This window comes from Armigeres subalbatus, chromosome 1 (assembly GCF_024139115.2).
Source record: "Armigeres subalbatus isolate Guangzhou_Male chromosome 1, GZ_Asu_2, whole genome shotgun sequence".
Lineage (NCBI taxonomy): Eukaryota > Metazoa > Arthropoda > Insecta > Diptera > Culicidae > Armigeres > Armigeres subalbatus.
The window spans coordinates 303,093,920-303,119,661 of record NC_085139.1 but is presented as its reverse complement, the minus strand read 5'-3'; the positions used below and the strand labels follow the sequence as shown (position 1 = coordinate 303,119,661).

Sequence of the window (25,742 nt, the reverse complement as noted above, 5' to 3'; positions counted from 1 at the left end):
AACTAAGTAAAACACTTAATCACAACCCCACTCTTATTTAACCTCACGTTGAGATTGAACAGGAGTAGCCGAAGCCAAACGTCAAGGACGAGACACAGAGTACACTGTGAAAAAACGCACAATGCGAATCCATATAGGTAATATACACAAAGCACATTGTAAAAAACGCATAATGCGAATCCATATAGGTGACAATTTGTTGAAAACTAATTAAAACACATATTCATAACCCTTCTCTTATTTAACCTCATGATGAGGTTGAATAAGAGTAGCCGATTATCTCGGAGAAGTAAAAAGTCAACTACGCCATAGCTCCGGTTAGCGCAGCGAGGACTAAAATACTGTGAAGGGGGCCCTGGTGCTTCACAGGCTCCGTTTGCGGTTAGGTTCTTATTAGACCCCCCTAACCATTCATTCGTAGGCACACCGAAAATTAGGGGTCACCTGTATGGTGGACTTTTACCACTGGAACAGGCAATCCGTAATGTTATTCTTAGCCAGATAACCAGCTGCCGACACCACACGGCTATCTAGGCTGTTCGTGGAGAGAAGTTGACATTGACTTTACGTCAACTCTCAATGTGGCCAAACAGCCTCTTAAAAGCCTCTTGAAAGGAGGCTTCCGAGCCTCTTGAAAGGAGGCTTCCGAGCCTCTTGAAAGGAGGCTTCCGAGCCTCTTGAAAGGAGGCTTCCGAGCCTCTTGGAAGGAGTTACTAGATAAAGATTGTCGCTGTCGTCGCTGTCCGGAACATCTTTTGCTGGCGAGGATAGGGGAGTTAAATGTCAAAGAAGGAAAATCCATACGATTTGACAGGTATGTACCACACATGTTTCGGACAGCAGAACAAAGGGAACCGAAGCGACAATCTTTATCTAGTAACTAAAATATCTTTTGTCCATAACGACCAGCAGGTGAGTATTTCCATTCTTGGAACGAGGAAGGGATTGAATAAAATCCAATGCCACGATTTGAAAGGGCTTATTAGTCAGCCGCTGTCGGCCTGGCTCTGGTATTTGGGACCTATTGGCGGGCTTGTTTTTCCGACAAATGGAACATTTCCTAACGTAATTTCGGACGCACTCTTGCATTTTGAGCCAGAAGTATTTTTTCTTGATTAGAGCCAGCGTTTTATCGGACCCGAGATGTAACTTATCGTCATGCGCTGCAACGAGAATTGCTTCCAAGAATTGCTGTAGTCCAAAAGATCGTATTTTGTGGACACGAGTTGCTTGAGAATTCTCCGCTCTATGCGGAAATCTTTAAATTTTTCCGGATCTGATTCCACTTTACTTTTAAGTTTCTCATACCACTTAGCCTGGATGCAACCTCCTGAAGTATGGTCAGGTGCTCCTCAAACGGGTCACTGGACTGTTCACCAGGCCGAACGGCATCCGGGTGAACTGGAACAGTCCACGTCCCAATACCGAGAATGCCGTAAACTTTCGAGATCTAGGATGCAGCGGAACCTACAGGAAGGCCTTCGATAGGTCTATTGTGGTAATAAAATTCGCATGTCCTAGTCTGCTCAAGATACGGTCAGCATGTGGAAAGGGGATAGGAGTCTCTGACCGTACATTCATTTAGTTTTCGCACATCCAGACAAAGGCGAACCGTCCCATCTGATTTGTCCACCGGGACTAAGCGTAAAGCCCAGTCACTGTAGGACTTTTCAATAATTTTGCATTCCAACATTTTGTCGAGTGCTTGGTTGATCTGTTCTTGCTTCCTGGGAAAAGTGGGAAACGGATTAACTCTTGCGGGTGGAAGCTTCTTGGCTTCCTCCATAAGTTCAATACGGTGACTAATCCACCCTGTTGTCTCCAGTACCCCATCTGAAGCAAACTTTGAATAAAGACTTCACTTCATCTAAGCAAGTTGCTCTTCGGTCAATTCTATCACCGAACCGCCGTTCGATACCAAATTTTTCGCCTCCACATCTTCATCAATTGCCACTTCCTCCACCTGAGATTGGCCAACAGTGGGACGAATTTCGAATGCCAGGCAAAAGTTCATCCCGAGAAGGATTCTTCTTTTGAGTGAGGGTACGATGAGAGTTTCAATTATCTTAGTAGCTCCATTGAAGGTAACTGGCAGGTGGACTCGACCAGTGATTTCCAATTCCTGTCCATTCGCGGTGCGAAGACTTACGTCAGACGGAAAAAATTGAAGTCCACATTTACATTTTTTTTTGTGGCGCCAAAGCCGAGAATGCTTAGGTGAGCCCATCCAACAAGCCTATGAGAGGAATTTCAAAGATAGATAGTTCAACGAACGGCCTATTATCATTTTCGACATTGATAATCGCCTCATTAATCTGATAGTCGTGGGTGTGTATATAGACCGAGGCTGATACTCGGTTGAAGCCTTGGTTCTGTAGAGTATCTGCAACATCGGTGGAGTTAATAAGGGACGTTAGTTTTGGTTGAACTGCCGGCCCTCTGCGACAGTTTTCAATTCGTTTTTTGAACACTTCTGGCATGAAGCTGTTTCAACATTTTTGAAACCACACTTCTGGCAACACCTTTGCCTTGGACGATCACAGTCTCGAGTATGATGTCCTTTGGCAAAACAGTTTAAACAGTATTTAGAAGGTGGTTGAGTGAATTGGGAGGTTGTCGATAAACCACGCTGTTGTTTCAATTGCGCCGCGTTTTCAGTTTGTCTCCGCGACGGATTGTAATCCTCATCCGACCCCCGAGGGTAAGATGACGAGTTATGGAACGTGCGCGATTTCTGTTTCCCGTATTCGCCCTTAGGCTTCGGTTTTGGTTTTGCACCTGCGTTAAGCTCATTAACTTGAGAGGGTTTCCCGCGCGTAATAGACGGCTCATTAGATTGAGTCTGATATTTAAACCAATAGGTAGAGTCCAGACGTCTACCGAACTTTTTAAGATCGGCAAGGTTGTCGATTTCCGAGGACACCGCATGTCCTTTATAATCCGCGTGCATGTTACGAAACACGATTTCGAATTTGCGTCGTTCAGTCATAGGTCGGGTAAGCGAATTGAAAATTTTCTGTAATTCCAGAAAATAATCATGAAATGTCTCCCGTAGTCCCTGTTTTCTCGAAATCGCCCGTACTTCGGTAGAGTGATTATGGTCGGGACTCAAGAATTCCTTCTTGAGTTCCTCTTTTAGCTCTTCTCACGAGGTAAAATCCTCGTTATCAAAGCCTGTCATGAACCATGAACCGAAAGAGTTCTCTGTTTGACATATTTTCCGATTTCGATTAAAACTCCACCTCTCGTAGAAATTTCAAGACTTTGACCGTGATCCGACCCGTCGTATTTGAGCTTCCAATCTAAAACTGGTCGCCGTTTCCCCGATTTGAGGAAACGTTTCTTTTCGCGTGACGAATTTTGCGGCTTGTCTGAAGAACTACCGGCTTCCGTGTCAAAGGACTTTTGCGATTCTGAGCTCGACCGTTGTGACGAATGTTTCGACCGTCGCGATAATTTGTTCCGAGAATCTTTCGAATGTACGGTTCCCTGCACCACACTATGAGTTCGGCTTGCATTAGCAAAATATTCCGAAGCTTGTTCCCTCACCATCTGCTGAACCCAGTTTTGAATCTGTGGATCTCGCATAAACCACTGTTGAAGGGCTAATGGCATGGCATTTGCCCCACCATCCAGCGAATTGGATTGGTTAGGCGTATTGTTTTGGATTGATCTGTCGATTCGCGGTCGCGTGTTCGATGATTCTCCGCGCGGATTGATTTGTACCTCGGAGTTTGAAATCGAATTTTGTTGTTTACCGTTATTCGACGCGTTTTGATTTGTAATCAGAAGACTTGAAATCGATTGATTCAACTTCTCCATCATATCGCTGGACCCTGCCGATGCGTATGTCGAAAAAGGATTATTGAATGTTTCGCGAATACATACAAATTATCCATCTATCCCCGCGAGTTCATCGTCGTTATCTGTAATTTCTGTTACACATTTAGTTCGCTTGTAATAGTGAGCTAAACGTGTTTTTAGGCTTTCGCGTAAACCGTCGTATTTATTCTTCGGAGCCAGGAAACTCCGGATTTCCTTGACTTTTGCAATAATATGCATAATCTCGATTCTCGGCCTCTGCCGGAGCGTCGTACCGCGAAATGTCGATACCGGCGTTGGAATCAGTTCTAATGTGGTCTTTCAAACGTCTCATTGAAGCCGCGCGCGTTTCAGTTTCCTTACATGGAAGACCACGAATCGCGAGTTCATATACTATCTCCTCTCGTTCGAGGTGGTGAAGTAGAAGATTTTGGTACAGTAAATCAAATTCGACGTCCATTGCGATCAACGAATTGATTTAACACTTCTCAACTTAGAAAAACAATCTTCGTTTGGAGGACGAAGAAAAATTAAACCTGTGGTGTACGAACTAAGGGAATGCTTGCTTGAAGGAAATGCGCTACTTAGTCAACTTTTACATTAATAGGCTATTTATTGCCCCGACATGGGCTTTGAACATTAGTGACGTCACAACATTGTTGGGATACATGCGGTTGTTTTAGCCCCTGGGGCACTTGCTGACAGCGGCCGATGGTACTAGTCGGTGGGACTTCTTTAGCGATAGCGACTGGAGCGACGTTTCGATGGCGGGCGGGGATGATTTCCGGTGCGACATTCGAGAGTAGCGGACGATTCGAACGACTCCTGATCCCACCGTGCACCGGTGGATGCGATGCTGGATGCTGGTACACCCTTCGGGTGCCGGGGAACGGAATGCCGAGGATTTCGGCTCGATGGCGGATGGTGTGGCGGTTGTGGCTAGACGGTGCGGTTACGATGGTCAGCGACGATTTCGGCTCGATGGCGGATGATTCGAGCGGGCTATAGTTGACGGAGGCGTTTGAACTCGACTTTCGCCTTTACGAGTTGGCTTGTGAAGTTGGGCGATGGTCTTGGCTCGATTCGCTTTCAGGCTGTACGAGCGGGCTTCCGTTGACCCTGGCGTTCTCACTTGACTTTCGCCGGTAGAGGCGGGTTGGTGGAGTTCGAGGACGATTTCGGACACTAAATGTTGGTTTCGACGTGGCTGGCTTATCGTTTGGAACAATGGCTGAGTGCTCGGATTGCCAACACTGTTCCTTCGGAATCGCAATGGCGGAGCCGACCCAAAACGGCGTGCTCGGAACACGTGCGACGATACGATACAAATTCGGTCCGGGAGTATATCGTGCGGCGGGAATTTGCTTGCTCTGATCCGGAAATCGTTCCACCATTCGCCCTGGGAAGCGTCGAGTCACCTGAAGCACCGTGGAGAAGAAGAGAAGAACAAAAAAGGCCCACTAGGACCTGCCCACGTGTTAGTACCCAACATGTGACGTCACTCTAGCTACACTTCCTTTTCCTTTTGTTCTACATCAAACAAATGGTTTACCTTATCTTATTGACTTTTCCTTTTCTGAAGTCTACTTAGAAGTCTACTTCTTCTGTAACTATCAGCAGCAACATATACAATTCCCCTAACAAAAGGAACAATACAATTAACTATTTACTTTCAATTCGCACTCTTTTTGTTTCCCCTTACACGGAAGAAATAAACTACCCAATAGTGAGTTTAATTCACCCAACCTCGAACATCCGTACGGGAAGCCAAAATTGAGTAAGTAGGGTCGAAGTAGTTTGCCTTTACTCCCATGTTAAAAAAGTACCCAACGGAAAATTTATTTACCCAAATGTAAGTTTAATTCACTCAATCTCGACCTCAGGTAATAAAACTCAAAATTGGCTTCCCGTATTGAACTGGCGTCGTTGGATTGTTTGGCTCTTTTGTTTTTGACAACAAAAGAAAGAGTGGATGAAAGAGAAGAGAAAAAATAACTCAAAAGTAAGTTTAAAAATACTCAATTTTGGATACTTTTTTTCTTCCGTGTACTTTTAACTCTCCTACTAGCTAATACACCACTGGACTATTAACAAATTAATCACTATTTATGGGAACACCCGGCGCGCACTACTATTCCCGCTTGTAGTCACGGAACGAATAATCTCCCTAGTTAGTAGCTGAGCTATAGAAGCTGTAAATCTACGACGGGTGGAACGAAGATTGCCGAAGTTACCACTCAATTTGGCAACGCTTTCGGTTGCCATCTACTGACAGATGAGAGAGGTAGGGTGGGTTCTCATTTTTTGCCCACGCTCAAACCGCTGTAGGCTGAGTTACTGGTTGTCGGAGTACACGGTGGCTTCGACAAAGGACAACATTATTTGCGGCAGAAGCTGCATGTCCACTTTGGAACCAAATGGTTACACCTTTTCGTGTAGAGTGCTGCACAATGGGGTCCTGTCCGACCCTATCCGGGTCGTAGCTGGTGTGAGGCAAGGATGTATTCTATCACAGTTACTGTTCCTCATCGTAATCGATGAGAATCTGGTAGATGCGATTGACCGTGAACCAAACCGCGGGCTGTTATGGCAGCCTATAACCATGGAGCACCTAAACGACTTCGAATTTGCTGATGACGTCGCACTCCTCGCGCAACGGCGCTCTGATATGCAGAGTAAGCTCAACGACCTTGCCGAGCGCTCCTCTTTGGCAGGTTTAGTCATCAACGTCAACAAAACCAAATCGTTGGATGTAAACACGGTAACTCCTTCCAGTTTCACAGTAGCCGGGCAACCAGTGGAGAATGTTGAAAGCTTCCAATATCTTGGGAGCCAAATGGCGTCAGACGGCGGTACCAAGATCGACATGGGCGCACGGATCAAGAAAGAAAGGGCTGCCTTTGCGAGTTTAAGAAATGTCTGGAAAAACAGGCAGATAAGTGAACGCACCAAAATACGAATTTTCAACTCTAACGTGAAATCTGTGCTGTTATACGCTAGAGAAACATGGTGTGTATCAGTGGAGAACACTCAACGGCTGCAGGTGTTCATTAACAGATGCCTGCGGTATATAATTCGGGCCTGGTGGCCTCACAACTGGATCTCAAACAACGAGTTCCATCGTCGTTATCACCAGAGGCCGATAGCAACAGAAATTCGGATCGGAAGTGGGGCTGGGTCCGTGGAGTGTGGGACTTATATTTAGGAAATGCCCGTTTACCTGTTGTGAGAGGCCTCATTCCCGATGCTTGCTGTTAAGAGGCTATCATGGTGTTAAACTTCATAGAATAATCGGGCGTCCTTCAGGAAGCAAAAGATGGCAGTCATTGCAGCTTCATCATCCGCCAGTGCGTCCCGAATACTACCCGGTATTCCATAGAGAATTCGTCGTATTTGGGACACCGACAGACAAAGTGATCCACATTATTTTCGGTGCCACATAGATCCCAACGGGACCGGAAAGGGCCCCCATCAAAATTGTGAGAGACCCCGGTGTGTGGCCGGTGCCTTGAGATGACCTGCTGCTCTTTCTGGGTGGCTGGATCATTCCAGGACTCGGTGGTTCCTTTAATCTTTCTAAGGAAGTGCCCTCTATTGTTACTCCATATCCGAGCCCAGTCCTGGCCGACGACGCTCTTCGTCCATTTCTTAACGTCGGCCAGCGGGACGGAACGGGTGTATAATAGACCCTCGTGTCCGACACTCGCCAGGGCGTCGGCCACGGTATTTCCCCTAATTGGCCGGGGATCCAGGCAAAGGTGGTACCGGGGATCATCCCAGATAATATTCTTTGGATCCAGTGGGTGTCTCGCTTTGGAGGGCAGAAACCACGCTCGCGGAGTCCGTAAGGACCACGATTGGTTTGTTCGCTGGTGACCGCAACAAAGACGGCGGCGGCTTCAGCGGAAAAAATGTTGCACTGGCGTGGCAGGCTCTCCGACATGGCCAGATTGGGTCCATAGACTCCGAAGCCGACTCCTCGGCTGGATACGGAACCGTCGGTGTAACGGATCTCGCTGTTCCGGAAGCGTGTTGCAAGCAGTTCTAATACAGACCTTCGGAGTTCCTCTGTGTTGTCACCCCTTTTAAACCGCGAAGCGATGGTGCGGTCGATGCTTACTGAAGGCGTCAGCCAGCCCTTCGCTCCGTGCCAGTGGACCCGCGCCACTGGGGGAGGCTAGTACCGGCTACACTTCTCAGGATCCGGTCAGCCTCATCGAGGAGAGGGATCCTGACTTCACCTGAGGTAGTGGCAGCGAAGGAAGCGGCTTTACGGCAAATGGCCATTAAAATACGGTGCCGGAAAGGGAGGATGCCAGCGTCAGCACATGCAGCTTCAGCGGGAGTGGACGGGAGTAAACCGGAGGCTGTCCGGACGTAGCTGTTAAAAACAGGCATGTATGTTCTAGGCCATAGAGGAGGCGGATATCGATGATGGATTGTCCGACGTTTAATCTTGTGCTCCTGTTGTTAGTGCGGTGTTTTGTTGAGAGAGTTTTGATAAGATTAACGCTGGGTTTGCAAGTTTCCTTTACCGCCCAGAAGTGCGGTAGAAAGAAGAGTTTCCGGTCGATGTCGACGCCAAGTATATGGACGATCTTCCGGTTGGGGATGGCATCCGTGCCAAGTTTTATGGATGGCCCCGCTAACTGATGCCGGCCGCTGCAAACGTGTCCCCGGACACATTTACTGGCGTTCTGAACAGTCGACGGAGGAAGCCCAGTGAAAGATGGTGCTTTCTGCGGCATGAGTTCTGATCCTGGTCCTTCCAGGTGTTCTACCAACTACGACCAACAAGATGTCGTCTGAGTACACAAACACAAACATATATACGTTTGCGGGCCGAACGTTGAAGACCCCGTCCATAGCGATAAGGAAAAGTGTTATCGCTAGGACCGACCTTTGGGGGACGCCGGTTTCCTCAGGATACTCATTCGAAGCTGTGCCGCCGATAAGCACTTGGAAGGTTCGTCGAGAGAGGAAGTTCTTGATGAAAGCAAGCATGTTGCCTGTGATAATTTCCTAAGGTCCGGATGAGTTCCCGTTGCACTTGGCAAGCGCATGGGCCAGCTCTCCTGCTGAAAAAGGGTGGTTCAGCAGGCAGCCGGGAGGTCCGCGGGAATAAGAGTGGTGTCGAGGTGGAGATTGCGGGTAGCGATGTTTCTCTGGAAGTCGGCTGGGTACTGGGAAACTGCTACCAGGGAAGCGAAGTAGTCACCGAGAGCATTCGCAACTTGTGCAGGGTCTGAGATTGTACGGTTGCCTATCTTACATCATTGCCTCACTCCGGCGACTACCCGGATAGGGTTAGACAAAGCTCCGGTATGCAGGACTCTGCACGTAAAAGTTTCGTACTGCGCTTCAATGAGTCCGACGTTTTTATCTGGAACTCCCTTGCGTCTAAAAGCGACCCACAGATTTTCGTGGTTCAGATCGTCGGAGAGTCGAATCTATTTTCTCCTGTATATTGCTTTTCTCACCGAAGAATAGACTACCGTGCAAATTTGTCGAAGTACCAAAACAAATGCTCACACGTCCAATTGTATAGAAATTAGCGAAAGCACAATCCAAAACATCATTCTTGCACCTTATTTCACACCCCAAAAAGCTCTTTCTTGTAGTGGAGACGTCATCCATATATGGAGAAACAGGTGGGAACATATTTTGGTGGGACAATATTTTTTGCATGGGAGTCGAACACGGCGCAAAATGCGCAATATCCTGTGTTTAAGATAATTTTGCACAGAACTTTGAGAACAATGCACAGTAACATGATGCCTCGCCAATTGTCGCACACAGTCAGATCCCCTAAGATGCCCTGCATCCAGTCAGCCGGAAAAGGTGCGGTTTCCCAGATATCGTAGAATAGTTGATGCAACATTTGCGCAGATAGCATGGGTTCAGCTTTGAGCATCTCTGCTGAAATTTGATCGACCCCGGGAGCTGTATTGGATTTCATGCTTCGGATGGCTGCTTCAGTCTCCTGCAATGATGGAGCTTCGGAGTTGACACGGGTAATGCGTGGCACCCTTGGCGGCTCATGCCGAGATGTTGATGGTTGGTCGGGCGCGTAACTTGAAGAAGTTGTACGAAGTGGCAGTGTTGTCCTACACTCTGTGCAAAAAAATCTGCTCTTTCATTTTACTCCATCTAAACGATTTTATAGTCCTAACTAAGTAAGTGCGGAATGTATTTTCAGCACGCGCGCCCCTGTGGCATTTTTTTGACAGTTTGACATGACTTAAAGAAAATTCAAATATCCCTCTATTAGTCGCAATTACTTAGTTGAGATTATAAAATCGTTAAGGTGGAGTAAAATCAAAGAGCAGATTTTGTGCACAGAGTGTAGGACAACATTGCAAAGTGCTCAAACCAACGTTTCAGCTGATCAGTTGGGTCGGTGAGTAACAGACCTGCCGCGTCTTTCACCAGCATCCTCGGATTGATCCTTGCTCCACTCAGGCGTCGTGAGATATCGTAGAGGAGGCGAATATCGGACAAGCTTTCTTCGCCTGTCCCGTCTGTTCCTCTCCGGAGAGGCAAATCTTACTGAGTGTCTGTTCTCCATGTCAGGATCGGCTCACAACAGCGTCTGTTCTCCATGTTAGGGGCGGCTGATCATCGTCCGAGTGCCAGCGAGGGACTCTAAGTAAAACTGTGCACCATGGTCCACCGGGAATAAGGAGGAATAGTCCTCCGGAAAATTAGGGAGTTTGGTGTCAGGCCCTGCAAACCAGCCTTTAAAAAACAATCAACAAGAGAGTACGGACCGGAACCATCGGCGAAGACCACCGCGACGAAAAGGGACTAGCGATTGGAAACTCGCTTCTTGGAACTGCAAATCTCTCAACTTCATCGGGAGCACACGCATACTCGCCGATGTGCTCAAGAACCGTCAGCCCGGTGGCATCCCTATCTCACACAATAGGTTTGTTTTGCAGCCAACATTACGCGACCGTATCCCACTGACAATTCTGTATCCTGATAAGAATCAAATGTGATGCTTGTAAACAAAACACATAATATAATGAATTTTACACTGAGATGCTGGCTGCAAAAACATGGCGGCGTGCCACCCACCTGAGAACCGTGGATTCGGCAACGCAGCGCTGCAGAAGGTTTGTTGAAAGGGATCAATGGTGCGAACGTTTAGAGGTAATCATGCCATCTACCAGAGCTGCGGCAACACACACGACCTGGGAACAGCTTTCATAGTAATGGGGGATATACAAAGGCGCGTGATTGGGTGGTGGCCGATCAATGAAAGAATGTGCAGGTTGAGGATCAAACGATTGGTTCGACGAAGAGTGAAAACAGATTCTGAAGGAAAAGGCGGACGGTTGCGCTGCAGGAAGGTACCCGGCAGAACGTGGAACATTATAGACCGAAACGGAGACAGGAAACGGAAACCTTGTTCAGGAGAAGAAACGCCGCCTGGAAGAAGCGAAGTGCGAGGAGATGGAACAGCTTGTTCTCAAGAAACACGAAATTTCTATCAGAAGCTTAACGCATCCCGCAAAGGCTTCGTGCCGCGAGCCGAGATGTGAAGAGAAGCATCTTGACGGACAAACGTGTGGTGATAGAGAAGTGGAAGCAGCACTACGAGGAACATTTGAATGGCGCTGAGAGTACAGACAGTGAAAGTCAAGGCAGCGGAGGAGAGAGAGGGCCCGGAAAAGCTAGCCACTTGCCTGCACAAACTGATAGTCAGAATCTGGGAAACTGGAAAGCTGACGAAGGAGTGGAAGGAAGGGGTTATGTGCTCCATCTACAAGAAAAGCGACAAGCTGGAGTGTGAGAACTTTCAAGCGATCAACATCCTTAATGCCGCCTACAAAGTGATATCCCAGATAATCTTCCGACGCCTGTCACCATTAGTAAATGAGTTTGTGGGAAGTTATCAAGCTCAACAATGGACCAGATCTTTACTGTACGGCAAATCCTTCAAAAATGCCGTGAATACCAGGTCCCAACGCACCATCTGTTCATTGATTTCAAGGCGGCATACGACAGTATAGACTGCGTAGAGCTATGGAAAATTATGGACGAGAACAGCTTCCCTGGGAAGCTTACCAGACTGATAAAAGCAACGGTGGATGGTGTGCAAAACTCGAATCACGCCGGCATTACATCCCCACACTTTATCCCCCCCACCAAGTAATTGGGTCTTAAAGCCCTACCTCGTTAATGGTTGCAAACGATAGTGCATCGGCCAACAATACTGAAACCGATGTTATAAAAATTTTGGTAAATGTCTAAATCAGTAAAAATAATATTGTTTAAGACATTTTAATGCAAATTTTGAGCTATACACCATTTCAGAACGAATTAACCATCAGCCCAAAACGTCATGCCCATATATTAACTGTCAAAAGTTGAGTCAAGAGCCCTGCGGTGTTTTGCTACACTCAGCGAACTGGACTATCGAAATTCATAACTGGCACCTTATGAATCTTCGACTGATTATTCCACCAACAGTGATTTTTATATGCTGTTACCTTCCTGAGTAATCAAGCGTCGATGGGCATGTGGTCTACATACCGGCCTCCTAGCTCCGACTTTCATGGTTCGAACCCAGTCTGCCGCACTTCACTTTTTTCAAATGAAAATCATCATTCATAAGGCAACTTATTGAAATTCATACCGATTCCTTGTGGCAAATTTTCATAAGGCGTTTGATTGAAAATCATACGTCCATTTTCCTCAGTGTAGGGCGTTTGAATCATATTATTCCGTATGTCAAACGAGACCGAAAATGTCGAGGAAGCTATTTTTAAATTTCAAATTAAACAATGTTCCTTTCGATTTCTAAGTCAAAAGAAAAACTGACGCGTTCAGGCAGGATGATTAGCTTCATCGTTCCATGAAAGAAAATCGAATATCGATTCTTCATTTTAGGATCCTAAAGCCCTACATCGTTTATGGTTGCAACCGATAGCGCATCGGTCAACACTACATGAACCGATGTTATTTATATAAATTCTGATAATAGTCAAGGGGGTCGAAAACTAATAACGAAAGCACTGATGGGGGGGGGGGGGGTCGGCCATTGTCTTACGCTCCATATAAATAAAAATTTATTTGTATGGGAAAAATCTTACATGGGAGGAGAGGGGGTTGAAAAACCCAAAAAAATGCTTACGTAATTAGTGTACGGCCCCTAAGTCAGGGAAAATGATATTTTTGTGTTTGAGACATTTTCAGACGTGTTTTTGGCTGAGCAACGTCTGTTGCTGAAAAGGCAACATATCAGAACGAATAAACCATCAGCCCCATATATTAACTGTCAAAGGTTGAATCAAGTGCCCTGCGGTGGTTTACTACACGGTTAGAAAAAGTACCTAATTTTAGGTACTTTTTTCTCTTGCATCCTCCCTCTTCCTTTTGTTGTCATAAAATGAAGAGCAAAACCACTCAACAAGGGCATTAAAGTGTGGGAACCCAACGTTGGGTTCTCTCATGTTTTGCAAAAGTTGATTGAAATTTACCTAACTTTTGATTAGTTTCTATTTAAAATTAAGTTTATTTTACTTAATATTAAGTGAATTTTACTTAATTTAAAGATAAAATTACTTAATTTTTTTGTTCCCGCACTGAACCCCCGATTTGAGTGAAAAGTACCTAATATTAGGTACTTTTTTAAACCGTGTAGAGCGTTTGAATCATATTATTCCGTACGTCAAATAAGACCGAAAATGTCGAGGAAGCATTTTCCATCTATTTTAAAATTTCGAATTAAACAATGTTCCTTTCGACTTTTGAGTCTGAAGAAAAACTGTCGTGTTCAGGATGATTAACTTCATCGTTCCCTGAAAGAAAATCGAATATCACTTCTTCATTTTAGGACCCAATTGAATACGGCGAGCCGATCTAGGCGATCTGCATTAAAACCCATCATCTGAAACTTCAAAGAGATAAAAATTCTCTTGAGGATGATCGTCAACACTTCTTCCAGGACACGGACATCTGAGGTCCAGCGTCTGGTCGGGAAAAAAACTCTCTAAAACGATTTGTTACTTAATAGGCTCTCGACTTTTTGAATCTTACTAATACATTTTCGGCTTTCAGTCTTTACTTTAGAGGTAATATTTTCTAATTCTTGAAAAATATGGAATAAACCATTGAAACGTCGGGCGTAGAAGAAATATGTCGTTTTAATAGCCAAATAAGACTGAAAGCCGAAAATTTATTAAAACGATTTGGTGAGTCTAAAAATAATTTCAGTGCCCACTGCAAAGTTGGAAGGTGGCAGAGCACTAAGCATGTTAAATTAGGAAATACACACAAATGAAAGAAACCCATTTCAAAATTCAACCTCTAAAGTGAGTTAATAATGGCTGCTACACCTATATAATCCAAATCCTTCTACTAGACTAGAAATCCGCCAACTAACGGTTAAAATCATTTTACATTAGTTGGGATTTTTGCAATGTGACAACTCAATTCGATTAAACCAGACAATGATTTATCGACAAAGAAAATCATTGTCCCTCTTATTTTAGGCTGCTCTAACGTTCCCAATTATTCTGAGCCAAAGACCTTTCCTACCATTTCCGGAGAGTGCAAGAAAAGACACCTAATTCGATTATTTTTTAATTACATTCGTTCCCTACACCCTCTTGTTGTGCGTGCGGAAACATTTCCGAATGATACATGTTGAACAAATTCTATTATTCCGCACTAATCCAACGCATTAGCTGCACCCCACACGGGGAGGGAAGGGAATTCGAATCGGTCACGTCCGGAGGAGGGTGATCTCTGTTGTGACTGGTACCACTTCCCAGATTGCACATCATCATCCGGTAGGCTTTTCCTGCTTGTCTGTGGTGAGATAAAGCAACAGCATCATCATCATCTTCTTCCACCCCTCCGTTCTGTCGATAATTCTCGCGAATAATGTAAATGGGAATTTCTGGTCCAGTGCCCCGGTGATGAAGTGCACACACCATCAGGTTCCGAAGCAGTGCCGCCGAGCCGGAACGAAACAGAACAAGTGCCACTGTGCTGTGGTGGCGGTTCTTAGATGTGATGCGAATCACCAGATGGCATGGTTAGTTGTCCTGAAGGAGATTTTCGGGCGAACCCTCCGAATTTCGGAACTGTCAATGTGCGTATCGGATTGTAAAATCAGATATCAGATCTTAATATTGAAAGTGAAATGGGGACGAAGTTATACATATGATAATCTTCAAATCAGATCGAGCTTTGTCCTTCCCATCATACGTCTCCATATTCATCTCACCACCTAACTAAAAAAAATGTACGTAGTCCACGGAGCATCCGCAAATCGTCACCACGGAAAGTGGGGTCCATAATAGGAAATTGCTTCCCTATAGTCGACACTTCATTTGATTTTCATGTTCCATTTCGTGACGTTCTTCTTCCCTATTATGGACCCCCCAAAATATTCCTATAATGGACACTCTCGTGTTTATTTTTTATAAAAATGTAAAAATTCATCTAATTTTACGTTTCGCCGCCACGAAATCTGATTCGCATTCTGCGACCATTGGTACTTCGCTGAAGGAATAAAATAGTCCCCATCTCGCGATCCTTAGCCTCTTACCCAGCAGCTCCTATCCCTACCTCCTCGTGGTGCTGGCCGAGATACGAGCAACCTTAGGGAAGGATCTGGTAACCAACCCAGGTGGGAACTATGGTCGTATGCTGACAAGGAAGGGGGGGAGGTTGCTTTGCTACGGGGGTGCAAATATGATCGAGAGTCTATTGACTTCTCCAAATGAATAGAAGTGTGCGTGATTCCGCAGTATTCCTTTCAAAGTGTTTGTGATAGTTTTTCTGCAACTGGATTACCACCCACTTTTATTTTACACATCCTACACAGTGACATTAGTGTTAGTGATTCTGGCTTTGGAGAAGTCAATTCTCCATAGTGGGAGTGGCTCACAACAGCGCGCTGTAAAGATTGTCATCTGGGATGCAAATGCACAGATCGGAAGAGAAAGTTCCTTTGCCCTGTCATTGGTACGGAAAGCCTTCATTCCGCTACCAACGATGATGGTCTGCGACTTGTGACCTTTGCTGCTGCTAGATAGATGTCAAGCAGCAGTACCTACTTCGCTCGTAAGGATATCCGCAAACACACCTGGCAACATCCGGGTGGAGACACCTGCTCATAGATAGATCACGTGCTGATCGACGGACAGTATTTCTCGGATGTTATAGATGTAAGGTCCTTCAGTAGCCCAAACATTGACTCATATCATTACCTTGTAGTTGCAAAAATTCGGGCGCGACTTTCCAGCGTCAGGAATTCACGAAACAGCGGAACGATGCGTTTCAATATCCAACGCTTGTCAGTTGAAGGAGTTGCTGAACAGTACCGCCAGAAGCTTGACGAGCGGATAGCAGATGCCACCGGATCTGGCGACGTCAACAGATTGTGAGAAAACATCCACGAAGCTGTGACTACAACAGCGCAGGAAGTGTTAGGAAGTGCACAGCGAAGCCAACGAAATGGTTGGTTTGATCAGCGAGTGACGGACGAGAAAAATGCCATTAGAAGTCGAATGCTAGTGGCTCGTACCCGTTCCAACACCGAGCGGTACAGTGTAGCAAGGACAGAAGAAAAACGAATTCATCACAGAAAAATGACAACACGAAGAGAGTGTGATAGCTAAGCGCAGGAGAACATGGATAGAAATGATATGCGGAGGTTTTACGCATCTGTCAATGGCGCGCGGTATAAGACTGCGCCAGTGCCCGCCATGTGCAATGACCGAGAGGGGAATTTGCAGACAAACAAGATTACGGTGGCATCCAGGTGGAAGGAGTACTTCGAAGATTTGTTGAGCGGTGAAAATGAAAGTGTATTAAGGAACAGGATGGACAAAGTCGGCGACGGTCAAGCTGTGGTACCACTTTTAAACGAGCCGAAAACAATAAAAGCTGCTGAGAAGGACGAGCTCCCGATCGAGCTTCTCAAACATGGAGGTGAGCAGCTGCATCAATCGATCCACCACATTATCCACAAAATATGAGAGGATGCAAAATGGTGGGGTGACATCAAGGAAGGAGCGCCCAACGTCTGCTTGGTACCCAGCGGCTGCTTAACGAAATTCTGTATCGCGTCAGCTATACCTAAGGTGGCAGCCCGAACAGCGCGATGTAGGTAACGCGACCCCGGTAAGGTAGCTTACTGAAGCCTCTCAAATACCACGAAAAATGAAGATAGAAGAAAAAGAAAACTACGAACTACAGGGACTACGATTGGAAATTCGGTACCTGGAATGTCAGGACCCTAAATGAACCTGGACGAGTGAGCCTTCTGGCTCGTGAACTGCAGAAGGTTGGAGTGAACGTGGCCGCTATTCAAGAAGTCCGATGGCCTAGATCCGGAGAACGTGAATTCTGAGCCGTGGACCCCACGACCAACACTGCATTCAAATATAACATCTATCACAGCGGCGGCGGAAAAGCAGAGCATGGAGTTGGTTTCGTAGTGATGGGCAAGCAGATGAACAGGTGGAAACCCATTTGCAAATGAATCTGTGTGTTGAGGATACGGGCAAATTCTTCAATTACAGCCTAATCAACGTTTACGCACCGACAAACGATAAATCCGACGACGTGAAGGACACGTTTTATGAATGTCTTGATAAAGCCCATGGAGAGTGCTCAAAGCATGACGTGAAAATTGCTATCGGAGACGCTAACGCTCAGGTCGGTAGAGAGGACTTTTTCCGTTCCATAATTGGTAAGGAGAGCCTTCACATCGCTACCAATGACAACGGCCTACGGATAGTAAATTTTGCTGCTACAAGAGGAATAACCATCAGTAGCATCTATTTTGCACGAAAGAATGTCCGAAAGCACACCTGGAGATACCCAAATAGTGAAACTTGCAACCAGATAGACCATGTTCTGGTGGATGGGCGCCATTTCTCGGATGTTATCGATGCAAGGACATTCAGAGGTCCGAACATTGACTCTGATCACTACCTAGTTGTCAGTAAAATTCGATCACGGTTGTCAACTATATCGAACGAAAGATCACAGCGAACGATGCGTTACAATATCCAGCGATTGTCGGCGGAAGGAGTATCGGCTGAGTACCGCCAGAAGCTCGACGAACGGATAAGTGCAATCAACATCAACGATCTATGGGAGTCGATCCATGGAGCGGTGAGCACAACAGCACGAGAAGTGGTAGGTGTCGTGACTCGTATTTTTTTTAATAATCGGACTTGATAAATAATTTACTTTTTTTGGCACTTGTTTGGAAACACGTTTATTCCACTTCAAATCATCCAACAAACTCAAGCTAATCTCCTAAGCCAGCTGCGATTCCAATATTTTTCGAATTCGATCACACCGCTTCATTTTCAAATATACTATGCTTGCTGCGATTGAATTCCATTGTTTGAATTCTACTCGTTCATTCACACCATCTGTTTTCAAATATCCTACGCCTACTCCGATCTACCCCATTAATCTTTTATCATGCCCATTCAATTACACCATCTATTTTGAATACCTTATGCCTACTGCGATTCAAATGTATTCATCCATCATCCTCGCCTGTACCTGCCTTTTTGGAATAAATAATCTTTGTTCCGATTCTTCTAAATTATTATTATTAATATTTTTATATAATCTCATTTCAATCTTATTTTGAGAGTTTCTTATACGACTTCAATTCATAATATGTATTTATTTATTTTAATCCGTGCGCTTCCCTACAGTAGGCACTGCACAGAGACGATCCAGGACGGGTTGATTCGATGTGAAGTGTCAGAAAGTGACAGACGAGAAGAACGTTGCCAGAAGCCGGATGTTGGTGTCCGGTACTCGATCGAATAGAGACCGGTACAAGGAAGCAAGAGCAGCTGAAAAACGAACCCACCGCAGGAAGAAGAAAGAATATGGAGAACAAGTGATTAGCGAGGCCCAGGAAAAATTGGAACAGAATGATATGCGGCGGTTTTATGAGTCTGTCAATGGCGTGCGGAGAAAGACAGCACCATCTCCCGTCATGTGCAACGACCAAGAAGGGAATTTGCTGACAGATAAAACCGTAGTGGCTGCCAGGTGGAAGCAACACTTCGAGACTTTGTAGAATAGTGGAAGTGACGGAGCATCGGTGAACAGAATAAATATTAGCGACGATGGACAAGCTGTGGAATAGCCTACACTAGATGAGGTTAAAAAAGCTATAAAAGAGCTGAAAAACAATAATGCTGCGTGGAAGGATCAGCTCCTGGCTGTAGTTCTCAAACATGGCATGGTGAGCAACTTTATGAAGTCCTGCACCTTACAACATTATGTCGGAAATATGGGGAGACGAGGAATTCCCTGCTAGCTGGTTGGACGGCCTCATTTGCCCCCTTCTTTAAGAAAGGACACATACCGGAGTGCCCGACGGAACAAATGTTTACCCTGAGACCCTAAATTCTGGGAGTACAACTTGCAGACATATCATCTGTTTATTGATTTCAAGGCGGCGTACGATTCAGTGAAAGGGAATGAATTATGGCAAATTAAGCTTGAACATGGTTTTCCGACGAAACTGATTTGGCTGATTCGTATAGCGAAATCAAGTGTGAGGGTTGTGGCTGAAATATCGATGTCATTTGTTACCTAAGATGGATAAAAGCAGGGTGATGTACTATCGAATTTGCTGTTCAATATAGCGCTCGAGGGAACAATTGGGAGAGCTGGTGTGCATACACAGAAAAAACAAATATTAATACAATTAAAAATGATGTCCTTTGTATCTGAAAAGCATGTTTTTTTCTGCAAAATAAAAGTCAAATCTCTAGCAGTAAAAGTATTTTGTTTGATTTGAGAGTAACTTTCCTTTGTTGAAAACCTAAATTTAAAAGTTCCCCTTTTCAACTTGAGAATAACAACTGTCAAATCACCTTGCACGCTTAGCACCTTATCACAAAATAAAATAGAAATCTCGGTTTCATAATACTATGGGATATTCCAATAACAAAAATTAGGAAAACGTTTTTCAGCTTATAGTATAATAATAGTAAAATATAAAATATTTTTCATGAAAACTAAGTTTAATAATCAATAACTCAAAAAGTCAATAATGTCAAATATACGCTACCTAAATAATTACATATAATATTCATCAAAATCCTTATGAGAATAAATACAATGTTGACCATCTACCGAATTGCTGTTTACCCACAGTGCAATCGACGGCGGCTCGTGCTGAGTGCTGACATCGCAGTAAAAAGGGTTATTTATCAGGTTTATTGTGCCTACTTAACGAGCAGAAGATCCTGGTTATGTGCACAGATACTTTATTAGGTAAGTAAATGAATATTATTCTGGTAAAAATCCTGCTGCCCGAGTTTTACCTCATACTTCGTTTCGTTTTAATCATTGCAGAAATGCGCTCCGTTTTTATCATATGAAACCGTCCATGAGTCCGGAAAAACGGGAAGTTGAATTAATTATGTTTCAAACCCTGGGAGTTCGTAAGGTAAGAATATTTCATTGATGCGCTATTACTATAAATCAAGAAACTCGCGCAAAAAATTGATTCTCGCATCATTGAAAAAATAGTACCCTTAGCGTAGTGCCATAACTGCTTGTGGGAGGTTTGCAATAATGCGAGGGAAATAAGTTAACACGACTTCTGCCTTCTATTTTACCAAGACTAATAATTTATCGTCGTAACCATGTTTGCAGGCTGCGAAAGTTGGAAATCTACGGATTATATTTCTGAGCGGTGGCCGTGACAGGAAACTGTTAAGATGGACCGACGAAGCCTTATATGTTAAATATTGACACCATCAACATCAAGCCCAACCCTGAGCCCAACCCAATGTACAATGGCAACAATGGGATAAACATTTTTCAACATGTAAAAGTTTTTTACTACGTACCTACTGGTTTAATAAACTAAATATCGAATTCTAAATATTTTGAAAATCAAAGTTTCCATGAATTGATTTCGAAAAGTTTGTGAGTCTAAAACCAACTCCTGTTGTGAAATCGAAACAAGTCGGTTTTTGCACTCACGAACTTTTTAAAATTTTTGTTTGAAATATTTTTTGTTTACAAAATTCAAAACACCTGCCATTATTCCAATTAAGAGTATCACACTTTTATTTTCACGGTGCATTTGACACTTCTACAACTTCGTTTTGAAAGTTCAAACTTTTAATTTTAGAGTGGAGTGCCATTTTTAAACCCTTGTTGACACAAAAGTTCCTGTACTTTTATTTTAAACATAAGCAACTCTCTACGAAAAAGAACCAACGCAACTTTTTATTTTAACCAATGGTTTTTTTTAATTTTATTAATGATATTTCTTTCTGTGTAGAAGCGGTACCATTATCACAAGATCGCATATACTCCTGGGATTTGCGGAGGATATCGATATTATCGGGAGGACTGGAGTGGACTCACGATCCATACCAGCAAAACGAAGCACATGGTCGCTGGCAATCAACGTGGGTTCATTAGTGCTGGTGGTAGTGAAATGGTGCTGGATGGTGAAAAATTTTAAGTGGTAGAAGAATTTGTCTATCTTGGAGCATTTATGTTACCCGCGAGGTGAAAAGGCGTATTTCAGCTGCAAATAGGGCTTATTACGGACTTCGTAATCAGCGTAAGTCCCGTAGTCTGCTGCAAACGAAAACAAAATTCGCGATGTATACTACTCTGATTCTTCCGATGACTTTATACGGCCATGAAACATGGACGTTAAAGGTAGCTGATCGGAGAGCTTTCGGAGTGTTTGAGCGTAAGGTGCTGCGGACAATACTCGGCGCTCGACGGTAAACAGCGTCGCATGAATCACGGCGGCGTCGCATGAATCACGAGTTGTACCAGGTGTATAAAGGGCTGGATATTGTTAAGCTTATACAACACGGCAGACTACGGTGGGCTGGACACGTTGTTCGTATTCTGGAAGAACGTTAAGTGAAGATAATATTTAGTAGGGCCAGTAGGGAACCCGGAAGAGGCAGCTGGCTTCGTGGAAGACCGCGTGCACGATGGCTTTTTGCAGTTGAAGGGGCGTTGTACAGGGCGACTGGAAGCGATTGGCTCAGGATCGAGTCCAGTGGAGAAGGATCACAAGCAGCACAAATTGTTTCACTACTGAATATTTCACTGTGTTGCAACTATTCGGAATGAAACAATCTTTGCGTATGTGCTATCAAATATAACTCTCTTGCAATCTAAAAAGCGCAAGAGAAGGAGCCTACGGAAACATCCTTCGATTGCAGTAAAATTGCAATAATGTTGCAAAATACTACAGCGGAAAAAAAAATAAAAATATAAAACTGGATTCGATTCATGGATCTTGTGATTGATAGTCCTACACTCTACCACAACACCATTCAAAACTTCGAAGGGACTGCTTGTTGACTCACAATAAAAACCATACGATTATGAAGTTTTGTACTCAGGTTTCCTGGGTGTTAGACCATTAGGCCGAAGGCCATTTGGCCGAAGGTCATTAGGCCGAAGCAAAAAGCATTAGGCCGAATTGGCAAAATGAAGCAAGAAGTGAAAAATGAGAATTTCTTTTTTCACCTTACCCCTTTTTCCTTCTCCCTTCTTGCATCTTCTTTCTTCTTTCTTCCTTCTTCCTTCTCCCTTTTTCCTTCTTCCTTCTTCCTTATTCCTTCTTTCTTCTTCCTTTTTCCTTCTTCCTTTTTCCTTCCTCCGTTTTCTTTTTTCCTTCTTCCTTCTTCCTTCTTTCTTCTTCCCTTTTCCTCTACATTCTTTCTTCTTCCTTCTTCTTTATTCTTTCTTCCTTCTTCCTTCTTTCTTCTTTCTTCTTTCTTCTTCCTTCTTCTTTCTTCCTTCTTCCTTCTTCTTTCTTCCTTCTTCCTTCATCCTTCTTCCTTCTTCCTTTTTCCTTCTTCCTTTTTCTTTTTTTCCTTTTTCTTTTTTACTTACTTACTTATGGGTCCTGTACACCTCCGGTGGTGCAAAGGGCCGACTTGAAAGATCTCCATCCTGAGCGTTGCCCGGCTATCGCTTTAACCTGTTGCCAGGTTAGGTTTCGGTCGACTTCTTTTATTTCTTTATTGAGGCTTCGCCGCCATGAGCCTCTGGGTCTGCCTCTAATGCTAGGTTCCAGTCTAATGCTTGTTTACAGATTTCGTTTCCGCCCCTACGTAGAGTGTGGCCGACCCAGCCCCACTTCCGATTCCGAATTTCTGTTGCTATCGGCCTCTGGTGACAACGACGATGGAGCTCGTTGTTTGAGATCCAGTTGTGAGGCCACCAGGTCCGAATTATATACCGCAGGCATCTGTTAATGAACACCTGCAGCCGTTGAGTGTTCTCCACTGATACACACCATGTTTCGCTAGCGTATAACAGCACAGATTTCACGTTAGAGTTGAAAATTCGTATTTTGGTGCGTTCACTTATCTGCCTGTTTTTCCAGATATTTCTTAAACTCGCAAAGGCAGCCCTTGCTTTCTTGATCCGTGCGCCGTCTGACGCCATTTGGCTACCAAGATATTGGAAGCTTTCAACATTCTCCACTGGTTGCCCGGCTACTGTGAAACTGGAAGGAGTCACCGTGTTTACATCCAACGATTTGGTTTTGTTGACGTTGATGACTAAACCTGCCGAAGAGGAGCGCTCGGCAAGGTCGTTGAGCTTACACTGCATATCAGAGCGCCGTTGCGCGAGGAGTGCAACATCATCCGCCAATTCGAAGTCATTTAGGTGCTCCATGGTTATAGGCTGCCATAACAGCCCGCGGTTTGATTCACGGTCAATCACATCTACCAGAATCTCGTCGATTACGATGAGGAACAGTAACGGTGATAGAATACATCCTTGCCTCACACCAGCTACGACCCGGATAGGGTCGGACAAGACCCCATTGTGCAGCACTCTACACGAGAAGGCCTCGTACTGTGCCTCGCTGAGGCCGATGATTTTCTCAGGAACTCCCTTGCGTCTCAAGGCGCCCCACATATTCTCGTGATTGAGATGGTCGAAAGCTTTTTCGTAGTCAATGAATACCAAGTAAAGGGACTCTTGGAATTCGTTGACCTGCTCCAGAATTATGCGAAGCGTGACAATATGGTCCACACAGGATCTTCCGGCACGGAATCCGGCTTGCTGCCGCCGGAGAGTCGCATCGATCTTCTTCTGAATCCGGGGTAGGATAATTTTGCACAGAACTTTGAGAACGGTACACAGCAACATAATGCCTCGCCAGTTATCGCATACAGTCAGGTCACCCTTTTTCGGCACCTTCACTAAGATTCCTTGCATCCAGTCGACCGGGAAAGTTGCGGTGTCCCAGATATTACGAAATAAACGATGCAGTAGTTAAGCGGATGTCAAGGGGTCAGCTTTGAGCATCTCGGCTGATATGCGGTCCACCCCTGGGGCTTTATTCGATTTCATGCTTTGGATGGCTGTTTGAATCTCTAGCAGTGATGGAGCTTCGGTATTGACGCGTGTTATACGTCGGATCCTAGGCAGGTCATGCCGAGGTGGTGATGGCCTGGCTGGCACTTGAAAAAGTTGTTCGAAGTGCTCGAACCAGCGTTTCAGCTGGTCAGTTGGGTCGGTCAATAACTGATCATTCGCGTCTTTCACAGGCATCGTTGCATTCATCTTCGCCCCGCTTAAGCGTCGTGAGATATCGTAGAGGAGGCGAATGTCCCCGGTTGCGGCGGCTCTCTCCTTCGTCGGCCAGAAAGTCTCCCCACGCTCGCTTGTCCCGTCGACATGAGCGTTTTACTTCCTTCTCAAGAGCCGCGTATCGTTGACGGGCTAAGACTTTGGCTCCTCTGGTTTTCGATCGCTCTATCGCGGCTTTGGCTTCTCTTCGCTCCTCTATCTTCCTCCAGGTCTCATCGGTGATCCATTGTTTTCTCTGGGTGCGTAGTTCACCCAGATTGTTCTCGCTGGTGGCGATGAAGGCATTCTTGATGGCGGTCCATTGGTCTTCCACGCTGCCACCTTCCGGAATATCTGCAGCACGCGTCTCCAGTTCTTCAACGAAGGACCGTTTCACCGTGGCATCTTCCAGTCGGCGTGTGTTGAATCGTCGTCCAACTCTTTCCTCCTGCTGACGAATCCGCGCAATGCGCAGGCGTATTTCGCCGATGAGGAGGTGATGATCAGACGCGATATCGGCACTACGTTTATTCCGTACATCAAGAAGGCTCCGTTTCCATTTTCGGCTGATGTTGATGTGGTCGATTTGATTTTCTGTAAAGCCGTCACGGGAGACCCACACGTGACCTTGTGAACCGGTCGATGTAAAGAAGAGCGATGCCCCGATCACCATGTCGTTATTACCACAAAATTCTGCGAACAGCTCTCCGTTTTCGCTCATTTCTCCGAGACCATGGCGTCCCATAATGCGCTCATGGTTCGAGTTGTCGGATCCGATCTTCGCATTGAAGTCGCCCAAACAGATCTTGATATCACCCTTCGGAATTCTATCTACGACGGCATTGAGTTGACTGTAGAAGTTCTCTTTGTCTTGCAGATCGGCAGCATCGGTTGGCGCATAACATTGGATTATAGTAAGGTTTCGGACCCGTGTTCTAAATCTGGCAACGATTATCCTTTCACTTATAGGTTCCCACTTCATAAGCGCAGAGTGTGCCTGACGGCTTAGTAGGAAGCCAACTCCGCGATGCCGGGGAGCGTGTTCACCTCGTAAACCAGAGTATAGCAGAACTTGTCCCGACAGCGTTCTGTGTTCTCCAAAGTTTGGCCAACGGACTTCACTCAGTCCCAGGATCTCAAGCTTCATGCGGCGTGCCTTATTGGCAAGTTGTGCCAATTTACCCTGCTGGGCTAGGGTTAAAACGTTCCATGCTCCTATTCGTGTTCTTCCTTTTTCCTTCTTTCTTTTTCCCTTTTCCTCAACATTCTTTCTCCTTCCTTCTTCTTTCTTCCTTCTTTCTTTTTCCTTCTTCGTTCTTCCTTCTTCC

General features: G+C 45.1%; 1 long non-coding RNA gene across 1 annotated transcript; it reads left to right on the top strand.

Moving 5' to 3' along the window:
• Positions 1–19,991: 19,991 nt before the first annotated feature.
• On the top strand, positions 19,992–20,624 carry LOC134216870 (uncharacterized). The gene is made up of 3 exons (XR_009980859.1): positions 19,992–20,109; positions 20,191–20,284; positions 20,494–20,624. It is a non-coding gene; the product is annotated as an uncharacterized LOC134216870 (long non-coding RNA).
• The last annotated feature ends 5,118 nt before the right edge of the window (positions 20,625–25,742 follow it).